The sequence below is a fragment of the Taeniopygia guttata genome, chromosome 3 (assembly GCF_048771995.1).
Source record: "Taeniopygia guttata chromosome 3, bTaeGut7.mat, whole genome shotgun sequence".
NCBI lineage: Eukaryota > Metazoa > Chordata > Aves > Passeriformes > Estrildidae > Taeniopygia > Taeniopygia guttata.
Genome location: NC_133027.1, coordinates 34,371,729 through 34,392,207, shown reverse-complemented (window position 1 = coordinate 34,392,207; position 20,479 = coordinate 34,371,729). Strand labels below are relative to the sequence as shown.

General features: G+C 35.5%; 1 protein-coding gene across 1 annotated transcript in view; it reads right to left on the bottom strand.

The window, feature by feature from the left end:
• Positions 1-20,479, bottom strand: part of BCKDHB (branched chain keto acid dehydrogenase E1 subunit beta) — a 109,556-nt gene that overhangs the window by 46,184 nt on the left and 42,893 nt on the right. The window lies entirely within an intron of this gene.

The following is a 20,479-nucleotide window of genomic DNA, read 5'->3' as shown; positions in this document are numbered from 1 at the left end:
TGGTAGTAAAGTCTCTGCTTCCATGATATGCATTTTAAATTTGTTATAATAAAAAGACACAAAATCTTTCATAAACTTCTAGATATGTATGTCAGAAAAAAAATAAGATTATTGTGCATGTTTATCTTTCAAGAACAGTTACAGTCTGATATTTAAGATAAGTACAAAGTGTACTGCTGGTCTAATATTATCAAGTGGAAAAGCCTAAGACAGTGCTTACTATCAGATCAGACCTTCTGAATTCTGTGATCTTTAATTTAATGTCTACACCAGCACACTCTCCAGTCAGACAGCTCCATGTTATCTACATAATAGGATACATAAAAGTAATGCCCTAATTATGCAGCTTTCTCTCTGATTCAAATATTTTACTAATTCTTTTGCTTTTCTAGCAATGACTCAATCAGTGGCTCTAAGCAGCTCATGCACAGATGTACTGGCAACTCGTAGGCTACGAACATGTTCCATATACTGTACTACAAAGTGGTTTGAAAACATTCAGAGCTAAACAAGACAGGAAAAGTAATTTCAACAGTTGGAAAGTAATCCAGTTACATAGGTGGATTTCTAGGGTATTTTTCCAGCACTGGAAACTCATATCTAAAGGAACAGCAGTATTAACTACATATTAACTGCACTATAAATCTGTCCAGTACATCAGAACAACAGTTCTATGAACAAAATGTACACTCCAGTTTTAAGCTGATATGATTAAAACTGATACAATCCATTGCTATCACACAAGTTGCTATAGTAAAACTGATACAACTAATCAATGTTAAAGTTCAGTTCAGTTGTTCGGGTTTTTTTTAATCCTCTTTATTTTAAAAAAATATTCTTTTGCATATACTTGTTCTCAGAGGTTCATTATTTGAACTGAATGTATCGTTCATTTTGATACATTACAAGCTGTGATTAAAGTTACAGATTTTATTTCTCAGAAGATAATAGACAATAAACAAATACTATTAGCATATGGGAAAATTCACATGGGGTCAGACCAATAAACCCTCAGTCCTGTAAATTATCTCCCCAAAGAGATAATTTAATGTTTAGGGAAGAAGAAGAAAAAGATCTTTAATTGTTCCTTCACTATGTCTCAGTCTCCAATTATTTTTGCATCTCCAGTTTCTTGAATCCAATATGGTGTTTTATACTAAATAATTAATAACTTTTATTTAATCTGTTCTCAAATTGAATACATGGAAATAAAGAAAAGGCAGGGGGAAGGGGAAAATAATCTCTTCTTGGTAACCTGCTTCTACTGTGTGAGAAATCCTTGTTTTTACACATGATTCCCACAGGCTTCAAGGAAGTCCAAGTCTGTGGGAGCTTGTTAAGACTGAACAAGCAACTGTGATCACCAAGCATTGCATGCACACATCTCAGCCCTACTATAACACACTATATGTATCACTTCTGCTACAAAATCATGCAGAGGCTTGGTGTTTTAGAACCCAGCTAACCCTACAGTGTGTTTTTCAGGAACATAAGCAACCTTAAGGATTTCTAGTGTTTGTAAATGAGTCATACCTATTGGTACATTGTTACAACTTTTACACCCCTTCCTGGTTACAATTTTGCACCCTATTTCCAAATTAATTTGGCTGATTTAATTTTAAAGCTGCTGCTTCGTGTTTTATTTTTTTGCTAGAAGAAGGCACTCTCTGTTATCACATTTCTGCTCCCAAATAAATACATTAAGACTGTGATCGAATAGTCTCTTAACCATGATTTTGCTAAATTAAGCAGAAAGATCTCTAAATCTTTCAGCAAAAAGTACATTTCCAATTCCTTCATAATTCTTAAAACCCTACACTGAATAATTTCCAGTTTTCTATGTCTTTCTTGAAGCACACCCATCTGGAAACAGCATTCCAGATTTATTCAGAACACCATCAAATGCAGAAATAATGCAGCTGCAGCATAACAGGATGAGTCCAGCTTTTAGTGATAAATGCAACTGTGGGAAAGAAGGTTAAAATAATGGCTTCCTGAAATAAAGATGAAAATATAGTGTACCTTTATTATTTCAAGACACAAAATCGTATTTGGATATACTGAATGTGCCTGAACTTAGCTCAGTTAATGAGCTTATCTTCTCTTTATCAGTAACTGTCTGTTTTATCTGTTTCTTAGCTGTTTCCTACACCTCTAACTTTTTAGCAGTAATGTTTACAATATCTTCCTTATATTTGATAGAAATATTTTAAAAACAGGTGCAAAATCCAACTTTGCAGGACCTTGAGACTATTTCCATTCACTATCACTGCCTTTCTGTGCCACACAGTTATGAGTCAGCTCATTACTAGTGTCTTACTTTTCAAACTATAAAAATTTATTTTTGAGCACCTATTAAATGTTCTCAACACTGAACTGTTGAGCATGTATTTCTAATTATTTTTAATAGCTGCTTTGTTCTTTGTCTTCTGAGCTTACAGATCATTCTCTCCAATTAATTTAATACAGGTTTTTTTGTGGAAAATTGATCCATTAGGTATCAAACTAAGAAATTCCTGGTCAATAAATACTTTCAGTTAGCAAACATATTGCAAACATATTAGTCTTTGTATGCCCTCTTAATTTTAATTATTATATTATTTTTTTCTATCTTACGTATGACAGCACAATACAGTAACAAGAGCAGACAATAACAACAGATGGGATTCATGTAGACACAATTTTTAAATATCTATTATCATGAAAAAATATTTCAGTTAGCATAGCTTAGAGCAAAGTCTGGCAAATACATTCATAGTGTTCTAGAATAGCTAACATTTAATTTCTATATCTTCAAATGAAAATTTAACCTTACTTCCTGGATGCAAAATAATTACCAGTTAAAAGTGCAAATTTCACAACTAGCTGCTCTGCTATCTACAGGGCACAGCAGACATGGTTAGTGATTATTTGCAGGTATCACTGCTCTTCTATAAGACATTAATTTCACCTTTTAAATCTATGGCAAAACATTAGCTCCTGTTAATTTAGATGAGGTGATCATCTCCAGGATGATCACCAAAGCCCAAAATTCAGAAGAGCATTTAGAGAACAAATAAATGCAGCTCAATAACATCAGGTAAGGGGCTCCTCAACCTCCAGACTTCTTTCAGACCACTGCATAAAACTGGAGAAAACTGCATAAACTGGAGTGGCTAAAACTGCACAGTGTAGCAAACTGGCCAGCATAGAATCCTATCATTTTACCACCTTTTCTGAAGGTGGACAGATGGAGTGGTTTTATTAGTCTGGATTAGGTAGAGAAAAGGATGACCTTTCAAAGAACAATGTATTTTGTCCCCTCAAAACCAAAAACCTGTACTTCTGTAAGGGACTGATTTTCCCCCATTTTCTCAACATTTGCATTCTGTCTTCCAAAACTGCAGTCTTTACAGTTTCTTACCCAAGTAAAAAATTAAGATTTTGAAATGTATGTACATTCTGCAGTTCATGAAGAGTACTTTTGAAAATGTATCTTCAAAAGTGTGGTATGGCTTAAAAGATTAGCACTGGTAAAAATGTTCCTTCTTTACAACTAGAAGTTGTTGCTTGCTGATCTTTAAAGTCCACATAGACTTAGAGGGCACCAAGAGATTCTGCATGTATATCACATCTCAAATTAAATGAAAATTGAATCTTTTTCTTGCCATCTTCAGTAACAAACCATAAAGGGAAGTCAGAGGCAACATCCAGGCACTTAGAGAGCATGGCTTCTCTTTGCATCATAGTCACTCTGTGCTATCACAGCCAAGTTCAGATGATAAAACCCCGGACTTCCAAAAGGGAGACGTCCTACCCTGCCCAGAACCTCTTTTTCCCAGCTCACCCCTGACATCTCAACACTGAGAGGATTACTGGGAAAGTCACTTGAAAGGGACAATCTGATTTATCCTGTACAGTTAGCACAGAGCAGCAAACACCACTTCAGAGACAGATTTTGAGACAGAAGGCACATCAAGGTTTGCACATAAAAAGCTTCAGCAGTGCTCTCTCCTTCTGGAAGGCAGCAGAGACCCAGGTTATGGCACACCAATATCACCTCTGCTGTATCCAGTCAGTAGAGAAGAGACTCTAGAGCTTTAAACAATTAAATTAGCCCCCCAAAAAACAGAAACCAATACTGACTATACTTTTCCACCTCAATTTCATTGTCATTTCTGTTTTACACAGGTGTCATTCACAAGAATGACAATTGACAGTGTGTCAGAGCAAAAGGCTAACAGCACAATCTGATAAGGAAATGTAAAAAAATCTAATGCCTCTGCAAAACAAATGCTTTCAGGGTGCACTCCAAAGGTTTTCTGAGATGCAGCCCAGTATTTTTAGAGTGAGGCAGTTAAAAAAATTGTTTTCAACCTCCCTGACTACACTCTCTATCCAAGAATTTCTATAATCACTTTTCTGTTCAACTCAATTCATTGTGTTGGAAGTTTTCTCCTCTCCTACAGGCACCGATGACAGAAGAAAACAACGCAAGCCTGGCACTTCCAAGCACTTTGAAATCCAAGTGCTGACATTACCAGTAACACGTCCTGCCCTTACTGAGTAGAAAGCAGCCAACCAAAATGAGTTTGATGCTAAGCCACATGTAACACTACTGCTCTCCACATATAGCAACACCACAACTACCAGTGTAACCAGCTGCTTCACTAACACAGATACTGCCTTTAGAGAAATTATCAAAGCCAAACTTTTCTTATAAATAGCTGTTGTTTTGTCACAATGGTAAGCTAGCTATTTTCATTAAGAAGAAAATTCTGTTCTCAGGGAAAAAAAAAAAAAAAAAAGATTTTCCATCTCTTACAGAAAATGATTTAATGATTTTTTAAATTATGTTCACTTTCCCCTTTAAATTTTTGCATACTTTTGATTTCCTGCATAATCAAAAAACTAGCTCTCCATAATAATATTTAAAAAGCTGGGAAAAGTATTGAAATTATATTTTATTGCATTCCATTTTGTACTGAGCATGTATGAAGCAATTCTAAAACTCTATAAAAATGAACATTAATTGGTATGTGCTTTTGCTGAAAACAAATCAGAATATGGAAGCTTTAACAAAAATTTACTTGATAAAGTTTCAACAAATGTCTTGAAAAACATTTTTCTTTTTCATTTTTAGACCAGCTTTAATGAATTTGTGCTTGGAAAACATAAAACCTGAGGGAGGCTACTCTCCCCAACCTATTAGTTCTACTTTCCCTTTAATATTTCAATAACAAATTGCATAGCAGTATTCTTGGTACTGAACACCACAAGTACAGGAATAGAAATAAGATCCCAGATTTTTCTTCAGCACTTCCCACAGAGTAATATCTAACATAATCTGCCAGACAAATCACTGAGGATTACATTCACTTAGCACATGCAGATCCACAGGATGACACATCCCAGCTACAATGAATTGTTTGTGCATGTGATACTGACAGTATTAGAAAACGCAGTTATTCCATCTCCAATTTCCAGACATCCCAGAGGATGAATCCCACTGGAATTTTGGGATCTCTGGAAAACCAAACAGATCCTCAAGCATTATTTTTTTCCCCTAGGGTCCTAAGAGAAGGACTAGAAAGGAAGGGGAACAGTTTGTGTCCTAGTAGCCTGGACACAAGAAAATCCTGCCACTTCCTAACAAACATTTTCTAGTTTGCAAACCATACCCCAAGAGTGCCTTCTCGTAGAAGCAGGAAAACTAGGAAAAGTACGCCCTCTTTAAAGAGCCAACCAACAAAAAATAATTCTTAACATTGAAGAAAAAATGAAACAGGAAAACAAAATAACATAATTTGCTGTGGGTTTCAACAGAATTAGATTTCCAGAGAAGGAAAATGAGAGATATACTCTATCACAGTGTCTATGCCACTCTTCCAAAAACTGACTGAAATCCATTGAATCATTTCAACCAAGAAAATTCCCAGATAAAAAAATGACATGAAAAACCATTATTTCATCAGTTCAACAGCCCAAAGCATGAATGAGATTTCCCAGCTACTGGTAACAAGGAAGTCAGCCTTACCCTCCTTCTGTTAAGATTCTCTTAAGTATAACAAACATTATCACAGTATGGAAATTATACAGCAGAGAATCTTAGCCTAACACTGGCAACCATCTATGAAGATCAAAGATAAATCTACTTGGAAAGAAAAATAAGTCATTTTTATTACATCACTTAAGAAGGCCATTGGACAAAAAAAATCTTTAACCAAAATTTCTCAAACAATAAAATGAAAAAATCATAGGCAACTCTGTAACAAACTAGTATGCTGATTAACAGCAGGGAATGGAAAACAAGTCCATCACCTTTCTAGCTTGAGACAAACAGCTAAACAGTTGCCAATTTGAACTGGCCCACATTAGCAGAGCGCAGATCTTAGTCTTCCTGTTACTACTCAACCAAAATTGAGGCTTCTAATCCACTCATGTCTGCTTTTTCAGCTGACACAACCAAGGTCTGTGCTTTCTGAACTACAAGTCTGGAATTCATTGACTGCAGATGGCACAGCAAAAGTTGCTGGGACAAGCTCAGACCTACTGCCAGCTTTGGAAGCACAGAATGAGTCTCCCCCAAAGCAAAATGATCTGTGATAACTAATTTATATGTCAAGAATGATGACAAGCAGATCCTTCATGGTTTCCAGACTGCAAAGAGCCAAAGATGAAGACACTTTGATTTGGGTTTCTATCAAGGAGAAGCAAAACAAATAAGACAACACTAACAGGTAACTGTCACAAAGTTCCCTTGTCACAGAGTGTTAAGAGAGGCTGTCCTGCTAGACAACCCTCCTCTGACACTGTCCCCATATCTTTACCTGCTTTCTCTAGAGTAAAAGATGAAAACAAACAAAACCCATAACACTCTCTCCCCAGAGAAACAACCAACTAAAAAAACCACCACACAAAACCCCAAAATTTCTTTAGTCTAACCTCCTTTCCAATTGATTTCAAATCACAATAAAAGACCAGATATTAGACAAAATCAACAAAGTATGATGCATTACAACTATAAGTATTATTGCAATGGACAAAAAAGTAGGAAAATTAAGAGAAGTATTAGAAATGTATTTGCTGCCCAATAAGATGTTTACCTGAAACCAAATTATTAATACTTCATCAAATAAATTATCAAACCATGTACTCAAGTGTAGTATGCTGTAGACAGCTGCCATCTGTCTACTCAGTTCTTTGAAAATGCATACTATGCATTTGAATACAGACTTCTAATAAGCAGCAAAGGTCAAAAAAAGAAACTTAAGTTCATTTTACATCACTCCTTTAAATCTGTTCTCTCCTAAACAATCAGTCCAACTGTGCTTCTACATGGCTGCTTCTTTCACCAACTCCTTAGTATTAGCAATATATAGCTGGAAGAAAATCCTAATGAGAAGCTGGGCTATAATTTCAACAGTGCAAATGCAGAAGAGGAGATGATGCTAACAGTAGCATTGATGAAGGAAGGGAGGGAGGGAGGCCCTGGTAAAGATCCCTGCAGTCCTTGCTTGTCACTGGCTTCCAGTTAGAATAGTGCTCTACCCACTAACCATGACTATGCAAGTACACAAACAATATTTTACCTACCCAGCTGTCCACTGGACGCTGGACCAGAGCTTTTCATTGGATACAGGAGTATTCTGAGAGTATCAAAAGCTTTCTTGCAGTCAAGGTGTCATTCACTGCTCATCCCTTATCCACACACATCCAGATATTAATCACAATTTAGCCTTAGCAAGGCCATGCTTACTTTTCCTCATCTCATTAACACATTCAGAAATCATGCAAAACTTTCAGTTTGGGTGAAGAACGCTAGTTTTATCAAAAACTAGTGCTTAAAAGCATGTACTGATAACTCTTTTGTGAAATACATAACATTTTCTTAAATTTGATCACAAAAAGGTAACCAAGCACTCACTGAAGCAGAAGACATGCACCTGTGAGCAGTCTGAGTGTAAGGCGATCTACAGCTGGGAGCACTCCAGCAATCTCAATACACATTTTCAGACCTGCATTCTGCATCATTATTTAGAAAATATTACTGTTTTCTTCTTGGGCAAATTTGCAGTTGCATCTGAATAATGGGGTAGACTGTAAACCCTTAGTAGAGTTGCAGATGACAGCAAACTGTGAGGAGCAGCTGATGGGTCAAAGGAGCTGTGCTTGCCATCTGGAGAGACCTGGATAGGCTGACAGGAACCTCATGTAGTTCAAAAAAGGGAAGTGTCAAGTCCTGCCCTTGGGGAGGAACAGTTCCAGGCACCTGTGTACACTGGGAGCTGCACAGCTGGAAAGCATCCTGGCAAGGAAGGGAGATGGATGTCCTGATGGACACCACAGTGACCATGAGCTGGAAATGTGCCCCTGCAGCAAAGAAGGCAAATGGTATCCTGGGCTGCATTCGGAGCAGTGCTGGCAGCCATACAAGGGATGTGATGCTGCCCCTCTGCTCAGCATTGGTGAAGCCACACCTGGAATGCCGCATCCAGTTCTGCGCTCCTCAGCAAGAGAGACATGGACATTCTGGAGAGCCCAACAGAGGGCCACAAAGATAATTAAGGGACTGGATGAGGGGACTGGGAAGAGGAGAGCTCATGGTGTATGTACATACCCAAAGGGAGGGTGCAAACAAGACTGAGCCAGGCTCTTCACAGTGGTGCCCAGAGGCAGAGTTTCCATTGTTATGCTGATGCTGCATACTGAAATTCACATCAGGACAGATCTTTTCTCCAGCTCTACGGATTGCAGAAACAGTTCATAAGGAACTAATGTGACCACAGCAGGGAAGCACATATGAAACAACTTGCAGAGAAATGTTAACACAACCATAAATTTACTGACTCAACATACCAGGATTTTAATATTCCAGTATGTATCATTTTACACTATAAACGCCAAAAATAATTCCAAAATTCTAACGTGGATTCTTCCTGTGTAGCACCAAGAACAATGCTGTAGTGTAAAGATGGTGGTGCTGAGATAAAGAAAAATGAAAACAAGCACAGGCATAATGCAAAGTAACACGGAAAATTTTTTAAATTGCACTCAAAACCAAATGGGGTTGCTCCAGGGCTAGGTTGAACATCCTAAGAAACAATGAAGAGATGATAATAAAACACTTATGGCTTTTATATCCTACACAACATTGTCAGCGTGTGACTGAGATGATCAACACAGAAATTTATAAGCCTCCTACAAAGCCAAGAACCAAAGACATATCCCCTGTGTGTAGAGTAGCATATGAAGAGTAGCAGCAAATTCCTCTCCAAAGAACTTGCAATTTAAATAGCTGAGACCATGAAAAGAGAAATTAGGTATGACACACAGCAGGTTGCACCTCAATAAAGTTTGGGGTGCTTGATATAATTTTTAATAGAAGAGGGTTAAAGTAGACTAAAAGGACTAATATTCTATCAAGTAGTGACTAACTCTCCAATGCCTTTCAGCAAACTTACTCTTGTAGTAAACACTGCTACAAACCCTCTTGTAATAATTTTATAACATCATTCTACATACACTAAAACAGATGTTTGCTGAGAAAACAACAGATAATAACAGTCCTGGATTGCGGGGACAGTGAAGAAAATTGGTGGTTTATGTAGATAGATACTCCCACTTAACTTGAAAGTATTTAAGAACACATTAATCAACTTCATTAAGAGATGGGCAAAGAAAAAGTACTTCTGGAATTCCATAGCATGGATTTTTGATATTCTTAAGACAAACTGCTACATACAAAATAGACTGAATTAGTTAGGGATGTAAACAGATTCAGAATTCAAAAGTAAATTTAGAAATAAAACCCATCTGGCTCATTCTTATAACTTCAGATACACTACCCTGATTTTATTGCATTCTTTTACTCCACCTCTTCACATCTTATTCATTTGCTGGCACTTGAAGCTCTCCTTAATAGTGACAATTAATAATTTTAATATATATTTGGTTCAAGAGTATGTTTACTTCTGAGGAAATCTACATACAATCTGCTAACACTACTGAAACGAGTAGCATGAATGCTAAAAAATCTTCTTTTAACTAAATGCCTCTAGATTTCCCAGTCATTGTGTTCTAGCAATAACTATGAGCAGATTCCTTAAATAGACATTTAAAGTATAATGGCAGCTAAACTCAAGGAAAATATTTATTAATCCACTGGACTGGTAACTCATGACTCCTCAATACTTTGAACTGTATTTGCCGACTTGACCACAATTAAATACATCTATTCAAATAATCCTTCTTTGTGTATAGCCTAAAACATAACACTTAATAGCAAAGGTTTCAGAAAACAGGAACTTTTGTAGCAGCTTCCAACCTTCACCAGTGTGAATAAAGCACCATGGATAGACTTATCCTTCCTTCACCCTCTATATCTTTTAGTTCCCTGTTTATGGGAAGAAAATTAGGAGGTCTTTAGGAAGTCTCAGGAAATACAGATGAACAATACTGCACCAAAGAGATCCTTTAAACTAAAGAGATCCTTTTCATCCCAAAAATCTTCATGGACACATTATAAGATTACCCTTCAAGTCTGTGTGGCATCACGACATTCAGCTGATATTCCATGTAGAAAAGTCCTTTTCTGAGTTTTAATTAATTCTTATACATACTAATTAGAGCCTTCATAAATTAACTTGCATATTCAGTTTTGCTATATTCATGTTCAAATCCAGCACTTATTTTAGGCCTTAAATGTTGTAAGTCTATTAATAAATTAAAATTTGAGATTATCTAGCTCTCCTCTTGCCTTTCAGAAACTACATGCATATTGTTTATCAATATTCTCAGGTTTTTAAAATTTCAACTGTCCCTCAAATTCCTGGAATAATCAGGCTGTAATAGTACATATTCTTTTCACTATAATACTTTTTTGAAAAAAATAAAATCCAAGCTTTTAAGTCTGGGTGTTTTCTGAGGTTCCTCCAATATAACCTTTAAGGAAAGACTGCAGACTTCTACAACCAAAGAGGCAGGGAAAACAGCCACATTCCATTAGATGAAAGTCCTAAAATCTTAGAGGGATCTACCCCAGGACTATGAAGGTCCCTAAACCCCTGAAATACTAAGAGCATCTAGCTAGCCTTATTTATCTCCCTTCTTCACAACCACCACCATTCTCTCTGTTCAGTACCCTTACTCTTCCAGATGCTCTGATTCTCAAGTAGAGTCACATCAAAAAGGAAGACAGTGAAGCTAAGTTATAAAACAAGAAGATGAATGGTGCCTCAGCTATTCTTTTATTATAGAAAAACAGATGGGATCCTGGGCAATTCTTAAAGGCATGAACAATCCAGTGATTTGTAAGATCCATAAATCCTCTATTAATCCAAGTACTGCACTACACTTTTTGTGAACAACACCAGATAGAGAACTTCCCCAGTTATTCTGGAGGATCTAAGAATGGGCCAGCTAATTCCCTGCCATACTCACACCCCAATACACACACAGAAACATCGTTGGAACAAATCTTGGCAATATTCATCCAGAAGCAAAACACTATCCTGCCAGATATGGCCCACAAAACAATTCTCCTCAGAATAATTTTACTGAAGCTAACTATAGATTTGGAGAACTTGTCAGAAGCCAACAACAACTTTAAACTTTTAAAAGCATCAGGTCATTAATAAGTAAAACAGACTGAAATTTCATTGCTGAAGACAACGATATTTTCATTTTCCCCCAGTGAGCTGGTCAGTAGCTTTTAACACAATTCAAATAACCATGTAGGACAAACAATAGTTAGAGTGCCCCAGCAAAAAACCTCCTTTGATCTGAAGAGAAAGATCAAAATAAAAGTGATGTTTCTTAAATTTGTAGATGAAGAGGAAGACTGTAAGAATATAAGAAGTTAATGGCAGAACAGACAGAAGAAAAACATGAATTCTGGAAAATGAAAAGTACAGGAATGTTGATGAAGAACAGCAAGAAAAAAAAAAAAGACCATAGCAAGAGATGCCAAGTTCTGGAAAGAAAATATCTAGATGGAGAAAGGAACTGAGAAAGTACTGGCAATACCACTTGTGGCATACCCCTCGTTTTTCACTCTGGCTCATACTGGGAATTTCAGCATGACCAGGACAGTGGCGAGACTTTGTTTCACCAAACCTCTCAAAGAAGCAGGAGCTTTAACATCTCTGCATCCAGTATCTGCTTCATTCTTATTTCCTAAATTATTTTCAATTCTGATAGCAGAAATTCATAAAGTTCAGAGACATTTGAATTCATTTCACTGCAGATGCTGAACCCACTTAGGCTTTATTTGACTTAGTATCTGAATAACTAACATGGACTACATTGGAAAGCACGAGACAATATAAGGGAAAGATCTGAGCAAAATAATCACTAAATAATCAAATAAAAATATGAAGCAGACCAGGATGATAAAATAGAGGTCTGAAAATCAGAGCTGAACCACCTCTGCCCCTTTGAGAAACAAGCATTAGCAGGTGAAGTGATAGACATAACTATTTGAATAATAGATTGTTACAAAATTTTGTGCCAAGTATCATTCAAACCTATGCTTTAAAAATTACTGTATCCCTTGTTTATGTTCTTAATATATTTTTTTCTGTATTACTTCCCATTTATTTTTCTAAATCAACAACCAATTCACCTTCTTTCATTCTTTCAGCATCATATTTTGTCCTAGTCTCTCTTCTATTTTTTGTGCTCTCTTCATTCAAACCATCTCAGCACTCCACATGTAATTTCTTCTACAATCTCCATTTTTTTTTCTATCAGTTACACTCTCTCCCTACCTGACCTACTTCAACCTACAGAAGAAGGAATAGTTGTTTTCAAGATATGTATTAATTTTCTGCCTGTCAGCCAGGAAAAATGAGGGTCCTGCAACCTCATCTCATTTTTCTGTCCATTTATCAGTGTCCTGATAGACATTTTGCAGCCAAATGCAAGTCTTAAAAAATATTAAGTTCCTGAAAGCTTGGTAAAAATCAGTCTGTATGAGGAAGATTAGTACCCCTACTAACTTCATAACCTCATGAAAGCCAAGCTGCCCTTAACACTGTATCTCTCACAGCTCTTTATCGGTCAGCACCAATAAATTGTCCCTGTCTCTTTTTGTCTAGCCATCCATTTAAAAAAGGAGCTGAGCATCTTAATGTGGGTAAATGGAGGACATGGAATGGTGGAAGGCAGGAAATATGGGACATAAATTCATAGAAAAACAGGTTTCATTCCTCATGTAGTAATTTTCATTCTTTATCATAATATACTTAGACAAAGTAAAGAAATAAATTCATTTCTGTGTCTTCACAGCATTGCATGGGAAGGGAAAAGATGGTAAGGCCAAATGCAAAACCCATTGAACACATATCTGAGAGATCGCTAGGTTTTTTTTCAGGCTTCCATTTCATGGAACAGTCCTACTATGGCATTAGAATTTCTAAATCATCAGCATGGAGTTGATTTAAAAACTCAGTAATTTGCCCATAATTTCTTCATTTAAATTTTCATGAAAATACCATGAAACAATAGCTGTTTTCTATTTAAGTAAGAACTCTGCTGCTTTTATAACAATTAATTTGACCTTTTTGATGTCTGTCACTGCAGCCACTGATTTGGATAGAACTTCTTTTTCCCCAGAAGAGGGACTATAGCTGCAATGCTTGGGATAAAGGTAAAACAATATTTCTCAATATCAACTGAATAAGATCACATGATGACTCAAGTCTATATAAATCTGCAGGTTTTCTTATTCCTGCTTTCTGGACCAACTATATGTAACAAAAAGTCTGACATTGTATCATATAAAAAAAAAATGTTCATATTCAGAAATCTTTTCTTTAATAGATGGACTTGAATTTTAGAAACTATGATTCTATTTTCTGGTAAATGCCACTATTATAATCTCCCAGCATGTCCACATGTCTTCCATATCCAAGATAAAACTAACAAAAAGATTAGACTACACTAAAATAAGAACTTCTTCTAATGCTCAAAAACATTGAGGTGAATCATATGCCGCTTAGTGCTACTTGTACTCAACCAAAGTCATCCTCCAATTATTCAATTTCATAAAGTTTAATGGTCTTTTGGCTACTGAGAGCAACAGTAAGCCAATGACATTTGATAGGTTAGCACAGGACAATGAAACATTAGCACACACAAAAACACTCAATGGAAATCTCTTGGTCTCAATGGAAATCTCTTTAGCAACACACACTGAATCAAGCCTTATATTTGAGACAGGTATTTCCTGACACACAACTGAGCTTCATTTAATCGCTACATCGAACCTTTTAACATACTAGCCCACTAATCACTAACTATAGTAATTTTAAAATGTAGACAAAAGAAATCCTATCTATAGACCAAGAAATACATTTTATTTTTAGATAGCCTCTCCTGGTGAGCTAAAAGAACTGTGAAAGTAGTCTGGGAAAAACAGCTTGGTATAAATTTTTGTAATTGATCACTGATCACTATAGATTTACAATGAGGCAGCAGCATGAAAAAAATTATCAGAAATAAGAGTTTGCAAATATTCCTTATCTATTTTGTGTATACTCCTAAAAGAAATAACTATTTGGCTTCTTCTGTTCAACAAGATACACAGGCATTTGCATTTTTCACTTAGATCAGCAGCTTAAAAGATATTGAACCCTTTAAATGCTTATCAACTAAAAGACAGCAGTCATCTTTGTACGTGACAGAAAAAATAATCAAAGCCTGTAATTCATTCACTGCAGAGTTCTGACTATTGCTGAATAAGAGCCTTTGTTCCCTCCTATCTGCTTATTTTGTACTCCTTGCACATCTGAGGCAGTCTTTCCTCTAAGCAGTTTGAAATGTCATAGTCTTCAACTATGTGTCACACTAATATTTTTCTCCCAAATCGCTAAGGCAGTTTTTATGATCAGTGGCAGGAGGGATACAGACAGAAAAACCATGAAGTTTCTGTAAGAACCATACAAGGCACAAATGAGACCTTCTTGTCTAGAAGCTTTAATTTCCAAATGCAATACTATTGAGTAACATTCATTCCCAGTCCAGAATTAATGCTGCACCACTGTAATCACTGAAATGACTGTAGAGATGTCCTCATTTACATCCTCTACATATGCAAGACCAGAGAGAGAAGGCAGATTAAACACAGATCAAGGGAATTACCAAGGGTCTTTGTACACCTCAGAGCATAACAATGAAAGAAGCATAATCAAGCTTGTCAACAAAGCAAAACTATATTCAACCAGAATGACAATTCATTTTTGGAAAGCAGTAATTAGCAGAGCTGTAGTTCTATTAAGGATCTCTAAAAACCGTGGTTTGCTAGGGCAAGGACCAGAGGGAGGACCAAATACCCAGCACTGTAGGTAGCAAAAAATGTGTGGTTGTTTCCTCCAGTTTTCTCCATTTTTTTTACTCTGAGTAACATTTGCTTACAGAAAAGCACTTGCTGCACACCACTTCTCACAGAACCTCAACAACTTACTGCTCCATAAAAAATTCTGTGTTCTCTGATATTCTTTAGAGGTGTGTTTGCAAAAAGCTTTTCAGAAACAAGTTTATTACAGTTTCTAGAGTTTTCAGGTAAAACTTTCTTGAGTGGAATGTAATCATTTTAGAGAAAGAATGTTGCTTACTCTTTGTGGTCACTTCTTTTCCTTAAAGGGGAATTGGTTAAGCAAAAGTTTAACAGTTAGCATGCTAAATTCAGAAAACTGGAAAAGGAGGCTAAGGGACTGTATTGTAATGCCTTGAAGAAAATGAGACAAAAGAACTAAAACTTTAAAAGTTACTGGAGGACCTAAATAATTAATGTATTTTTCTCAGGCAATACTTGAATAATGAAAGATGAATTCAAAATTCACAGCATTAAAAAAAAAAAAAAAGAGTAATTTCACAAATATCTTAAAGGATCTGTAAGGCATTTGACTAATGCAAATCAAAGTTTCTCCCTTTATACTTCCACGTTTCTAATGATGTGTACTTATTAAACCATTGAGCCCCTACATTACGTAATTTTAGATTGCTCAGTTTCTTATATATTTAAATATCAGCGTTTCTGTAGTGACAAAAAATACTTTATTTCTTTAGAACACAGATGGTGAAAGCTCAAAACTTCATCACATCAGCAATTTCCTCTGTACTTTGCTGAATCATCAGCTACTCAATTGTGTCAGTTTTGATATTACTTTAGGTGATAATGAAATAAATACTAAATTAATACAGGAGAGAGGGGGAATGTGAGTCTTCTATCCACCTTTATTTTGACTTTTTCCCAATATTGAGGGGGAAAAAAAAGGTATTTTATTCTAGTGTGATACAGGTCAGAAAATTAACACTGATGACTTGAGCAAAAAAGTTACACTTATACTAAATATTTGAGAACTACTGAAGTCACAGAGAAAAAAAAATATAGCTAAATTTATGTTTGCTATTAAGCACATCCCACTGTGTTACTAAGTAATTTCTGAAACAAGAAAGGGTCCATATATTAGCTTTTCAACTACCCCAAGTAATTGCCCTAGAAAATCTCTACATTTTGAAACACTTCAATATTGCATTTATGCAATTAGATATAACAGCCAAGATCTTTCAGGTTTAATTTCAACATAGATACATCAATCTTGATGATACTTAGATGTCAATCAAGATGATACTGGAAGTCTAGACATATACATACCCAGTAACATATACATTAACTACTTCAAATGTATTTTGATTGTCCAGTAGAAAAGACAATTTACAAGTTACTATGTAGACAGATTACTCTGAAAGGTTTATTTTCTTTCACTGGAAAATAAAACTGTATTACCACAAACTGCTGACAGTGTTTCCAAATCTAAAAATCACATCTTCCCCTTGCCAATCTATTATTTAAAACATCACTGAGCTCTTAGCCAAAAAAATGACAGTATCAAGACAGTTCTCTAATGTCAGCAAAACATCATAGCTGGTAATCAGAAATTAATTGTTTCCATGGGCTTGTTAAAGTGCAACAATTGTTCCCATCATACTGCAAATAGTTCCATACTAACACATGAAAAACTAGGTCCCACTGCTGAGCTTAATAACACAAATTTGGTTTTTTTGCCTCAATACCCTTTTCCCTCTGAGAAAAAGCAAAAAGAAAACACACGTCTTCTAAATTTAATTTAAAATTTGAAATTTTTATGACAAATGTTTTAAAACACTTGAAAAAGTTTTAATAAATCAACTTTTTCCTTTAATACTTAAGTAACATACCAGTTTTATGGCAAATGAAAAATAGATGCCACTTGCTCTTGAAACTCAAAACTGATTCCCATTTTGCAGCAAAGCCATGTATGTCCTTCTTCCTTAAGAAATCTGTAACCTTCCAAACACAGCACTGTTGTAAGTTTCAAAGTTTAGGTAGCATGTCAGTAAATGCACAAGTGCCAGATGTGATAATATAGTATACATTAGTACGTATACATTAGTACTTATTGGTAACGTGTTGACCACATGCCAAAAGAGTGATTTTACAGTTTTGCCATGTGCATAGCAAGGAATGTATTAAAACTGGCAATATGGGTGTTTTCAGCTGGACAGAGAAATCAGAATGTTCATTTATAGCACAAGCATTATACAGTAACCAAGTAGTATTAAATTACCCCTTCCTCTTTTCTCGTCTGGAAAGTTTGATTAGCATTCTTTGTAAACTTTTGCAAGTCTTGAGCTACAAGACACAAACCAAAGCACAGCTCCATCTTACAGCACACTTCACTGCTGATCCAAGTAATGCAACTACAGTTTAAACAGAATACTGCTTAGGCAAGCTAATAAATACCTCACATTTGAATCAAATGGAAAAAACATATTAATTGCATAATCTTAAACTTATATCATAGTAATCATTCATTATGCTGACAGCTTCCTCAGTAGGCTGAATGAGTAATTCCTCTCACACCACACTATTTGAAAAAATACTGACGATTATTCTTATGTTTAACATGGTTATTTTAAATTGCTTCATATTAAGAACTTCCAGTACTTTATTAATTTAATTTATGACTTTTCTTATATGTTATTCTTCATATTCTCTCATCAATGAGATGAAAAGTCAGTCTGAAATAGTTCCCCCAAAAGACTTTTTATAATTTTATTAATAAACTCTTTCTTTTTTTAAATGACATCAATTGGCAATATAACTATATAACACCAGCTCACAAGCTACTAGGTTGGTTAGTGGCAAAAGCATTTGCAGAATAATCACACAAGTAGAAAAGTAAGTAACAGTGTCAAGACAGTTCAGGAAATTTATTTTGTACTAGTATTCACAAAAAGCAGAGAATACCCAATTTCTCAGCAGATTTAGCACTGTAGTGAGAATCATTATGCTCATTATGATAAGTAAAATCACACCACTTCCAGAACTACACAGATGGGTAGTTCTTAGTCAAGTCACTGGCAGAAGAATAGGACATGAATCAAGCATATGACAACATTCTAGCACTGCCGATGGAATCTCCTGCTTTTTCCCAGATGTCACTGGTCCATCCTGCATTTCCTACCAATTTTTTTAAGGCCTGATTTTTTTCCATTCTTCTCAAAGTAATGATGCATGCGTGCCACAGCTCGAAGTACTTCCTTTCAATTGGCTCCTCATTTTAACTAGCTTGTACTTCAAGTACAAAGGCTAGAAATTATTGTAACACATCTCTGTGCACCAAAAGGGTACCTGAAGAGAGCAACAAAAGCAGTAGCAAATGTTGCAACAGTCATTCCTCCTGCTCTTTGTGTCTGGAAAAGACAAAGACAACCTCTCTAATCAGATACTTCTTTTCCTTTGGTTTTTCTCCTTTGTGCCTAGAAGAATGAAGTTGAATAATAGCAAAGCTTTTTTCTTTTTAAGCACAGAAAACAGAATATGCTCGATGCCAGGCAAAAACAGGCACAAAGATCTCCAGAGATCTTAAAGGGCTGATATTAAAGGTAAATTAGATGAGCATCTTCCAAGAGATGAAGCCACATGATGTCACAGCACCACTAATCACTTGCTTTATCCAACATACAAACACAAAAAATCTATATGTAATTTAGCTGGGAGCAAAATTTCAAGCACAAGAGACTAAGAGTATAAGTTAAGATCTGTCCCTTGAAATTCTGTCGTGTGTTATCTGAAAAAGAATACGCTGCACAGAAGGTAGCTTCTCAGTTCTGTAGGGTTAGTTCTATATAGCAATTGAACAGAAATCACAGAAAAGGGAGGAAAGTTGCTAAAGTACACTGCTAAAATGTAGCACCACAGAAAGATATAATTATTTTGTTTTATAATTTCCTTTTACCTTAAAGTCCTCAAGAACTTTGAAACATACGAAGTTTAGGATTCTCAAAACTGCACATCAAATGAAACTATTTCTGCAGAAACAGCTTTACATATCAAAAGCATATTTTGCAAACAAAAAGCTAAGAAAATGAAATTAGTCTGATTTGTTTCTGGAGAGGAAAAAAATGCAGACCTTTTTTTTTTCCATGTTAAACCACTATATAACCATGCAAAAATTAAATACATGCATCGCATTCTAGGACATTTTCTGTGACATTACAAAACAGCAATTTTTTGGTTTTCTATATCCACATGCAAAAGTGAAATATCCACGAAGCCCAAGCAAATTCTGTCCTATTCTATCATATTATTAAGTGAAATATCATAAATTTCAGGACAGTGCAAATTACATACATAGAAAAAGTAAGCAAATTGAAAGGTTTTAAGATTAGTTCAACCTTCATATGATAAAACAGTAGTAGAGGACTCATTAACATATAACCAGAATTTCAAACATTTCAGAATGGTAAAAGTCTTAATGTATCTTAGAGCTATCAAAAGTTGGGTAACAAGAAGATATAATACATATAACAAGAAAGTAACTGTTCTATCATAAGGAGTCAAAAAGGTAATCAGATATTCAGGATTTCATGCATTAGTTCAGCCCACCATTAGTTGCAAGGAGCAGAGTCAAACAGCCTAAAAGAATTTCAAGAGACTTGGGGGATTTTAGGAGTGGTCCATAATAGCTTGACAGAAAAAGTTATTCTAGAATAGATTGAGTTTATTTAGAAGAAACCCAATCACAAATTGATTGTGCTGAACACTGTTGTGTGGCAGACAGAAAATGAAAGCAATCTTCAAGTATAGGCTCCTGAACACAAAACAAAGATGAGAGGGATAGGAAATTATTTGTCCAGTCCCACAGTAGCAGTATCAGAGGAGGTAGCAGCATAACAAAAACTAAGTGTAATACTAGGTATAGTTCTAAGACCTTTGGAAAATACCTGAGTATATACATCTTAAAGAAAAACAAAGCCTTCCTATAAAAAACATTCCAACAATACTTACCTTTGGAAAACTCTGTAGTCCATGCTTTTATTACAAGCATTTCAGATTGCCTTCACTGTGAACATAAAAATACTTACAAGAGGCTACATACAATGCACTGTGCTATTAATAAATGCATATTGTTAGACCATAATTCAGTAAAAACCAGATTAAATCTTGGCA